The sequence below is a fragment of the Sipha flava genome, unplaced genomic scaffold, assembly GCF_003268045.1.
Source record: "Sipha flava isolate LNK unplaced genomic scaffold, YSA_version1 66_pilon_pilon, whole genome shotgun sequence".
In the NCBI taxonomy this organism is placed as follows: domain Eukaryota; kingdom Metazoa; phylum Arthropoda; class Insecta; order Hemiptera; family Aphididae; genus Sipha; species Sipha flava.
This window is the reverse complement of record NW_020273606.1, coordinates 697,815-701,057: the sequence shown is the minus strand read 5'-3', so window position 1 is coordinate 701,057 and position 3,243 is coordinate 697,815.

Sequence of the window (3,243 nt, the reverse complement as noted above, 5' to 3'; positions counted from 1 at the left end):
TGACAGTTTCCTTTTTTTAACGCCCTTTGCACACTCCGGTCTCCATGGCAACCCCCTTCCACGTGTCCCCGCGCGATGATGATTGTCAAACAGTCCCCACCGCTGCTGCGATATATATATATATATATATGTATGTATATATCGTATAGTTATATATGTCTAGACTGGTGCAGGAATTTAGAAATTACGGCGATGATGGTGGTGATGGTAGTGGTGGTGGCGGCAGTGGCGAAAGGATGACGATGAAGGGTGGAAAAAAAGGCAAAAAATGTTTCGTTTCGGGACAACCGAAAACAGACTCGCACGCACGCGCAAATCCGTGGGTCCGGCCCGCTACGGCGCTACCGGTGCCTAGCGGTTCCGTAGCATCGTTCGCGTTCGGACGGCGGCGGCGGCGTTCGTTTTGCCCGTCGCGCGTATTATATTGTACTGTTATTATTATTATTATTGTAATGCGTTCGAAACGCGACGCGTGGGCTAACCGATAAACGGCGGCGGCGGCGGCGGCGATACCGACACGTAAATAAACGCGTATAGAATTTAGTTATGTTCCGACGCGGACCGCGATATAGATGCGCTACTCTGCAAAAATCGATGTGCAGTACGGGTAAGCCGCACGCTATCACTAAGACGTCCGCGGGCAGGAGAAGAGCGGGTGTCGGAAAAATCGTATCGAGTGCCCATCATATCCCAGCGTTAATAACCGTCGACGTGTATGCGCAAATAAAAAATGTTTTTACATTACGCACGCACAATATACATATATCCGACGGTTGCGTTTCGATTTCACGCGAATATCGTTTGGAATAATAATAAAGCAGGATGGGTTTTATACAAACTTGTACTTTCGATATTGCCAAATGGCCCAAACTGATGTATAATATATCGGGAAAGAGAGAGAGAGAAATAGAAAGCTCTCGGACATCGAAACGTGGTTTTTTAAATGAAATTATTTAGAGTAACAATAGGTATTATAATATATTACGTGAGCGCCGGATCAGTGAATACCACCGCGGTGATTTAATTTTATTCGCTTTTTACGTTTCGTATATTTTGTTCCGGAAAGTTCATTATAACGACCGACCGAGACGTGTACGTGCCCGTACACCACCTACTATCTATATAGTCATTGTTGAGTGGATTACTGCACGGTGCGCACTTCCCTTTAATAATGTATAAATGTAGAATTATATATATATAACAGATAGGTAGATACTTACGTACCAAAGTCCGACGATTTGGCGCTGTATATAACTGCAGTAGCAGTGCAGCCCGATGATTGATGGTCTCGCTGCAATTTCAAAATTATTGCCCACTCTTTATTAATCCGCCCGCGTTGCCTTTCGGATGATTTATGCACTCTTCGCAACGGTTCGATGTTCCTATAAATTAAATGCCGGCCGTTTAAACACTGCAGACACCTGAGTCGATATAACGTTTTGTTTTCAAATATCGCGGTTGTAACTAGGTACTCTATGCACTGGTTTTCGATAGAAATATTTTTTACTTACCTATTATACATGTTTCACACAATCTTTTTATCCAACTGTTTATTTCCCTAAAGTCTTACTCAAAGAAAATGGCCGTAAAACGTTCTAATTAGAATTCCGTTTAATAAAACGATGTGTCAAAATTAATTGAACAATGTTTAAAAATATATTTAAAATTATAAATTAGTAATAACATTTTAGCAAGATAATAAATCATTTTTAATCATTAATATTGATGATTTTAATTTTAACTCTTTTTTTTTTATTTATTCGAAAATGTGGTGCGTAATTACATTTTTTTACTATCTGAATTCGTGTAGTTAAGTGATAAAATTAATACAAACTTATTATCATACTTATATATATATATATATACACGATATACTTAGTATAGGGCGTTCCTAAAAAAACGGAAATGTACATCAATCATAATTCTTTCAAAAATGACACACACAAATAAGAATTTCAAGTTGCTAACCACTCTAGCAGTCACCACTTATAAAATATATTTCAATACCTACTTAATACCAAACTATAAAAGAAATTAAAATGGAGCGTTGAAACTCGACTCGATTTTCCACAATTTGGTTTGAATATTAAATTACTTATCTATATATTTTTTTAATTTTGGTCCATAAAAAAAAGCTACTCTCATTATAGTTATAGTTTCAAATAATTTTGAGGCCTTAAATGCGTACGATTTGATAAAATAATAAAAAATATTTACTGTGTGCGAAAAAATTGCAAACATTTTTATGATAAGTGACATTACAAGTTTTATGAAAATATAACAAGTACCTGTTATTGAGGTTCAAACAAAAAATAAGATAAAGTTAAGCAGATTTTTTTTGTAAAAGACTTTTGTTTTATTTCCACGTCTATAATTTTTATATTTTTCAAAGTTTATGTTTGTTTTAATTTATCAGCTAATTAATCAACTATTAATCAGCTATAATTTTTATCGCGATGGATGAATACAGTGTTTATTAATTATAAAGTATAAACAATTTTTTCAGATTAGTAAGAAAAATATAATTAGTAGATTGTGGTTTTATTTCATAATTTTATTTTTATTCTACAGTGTGTAGAGTTTCACATACTATGATATGGTATTGTCATGGAAAAATATATTACATATATGTATAACTTTAGTCGTCACGCAAAAATACAAAATCGTCTGTTTTAACACTGCATTGCACGTTTTGGCAACAACGCAGTAGTTTTTCTGTGTCATTTTCACAATGATTCGACTTCCTACCGCTATCTAGTTTACTTAGATGAGCATTTTCAAATGCCACAAAGATAAGATCGTAAGTAATAACGTGAAATCAACCATTCAAAGTGTGTGCTCGCTAGGCAAGTATACACACAACGATTATTCATTCGAAAAATTATATTAAACAATAAATACCTCAGTGTCATATTATTACCATATAAGCCATATGAATAAATGGAATATTTTCCTCGGAATCCAGACCCGTCGCTCGATCAAAAGTCTCATTATTATTGTATAAACATGTATACATTTATTAAACATATATATTTATCTATACTTTATTAAGAAACTTACCATAGTGATAAAAATGCTTATGTATTTTATATTATTTTTTGATTGTATTTATTTTTTTTTTATCAAAATACAGCAATATTAGTTTGAAAAAGAAAAATAACAATTGTATCTCTCGAACGAAGTTATACCAGTTAAATTTTATCTCGTTTAATTTATTGTGTGTTTGAAGAACGCGTGTTTAAA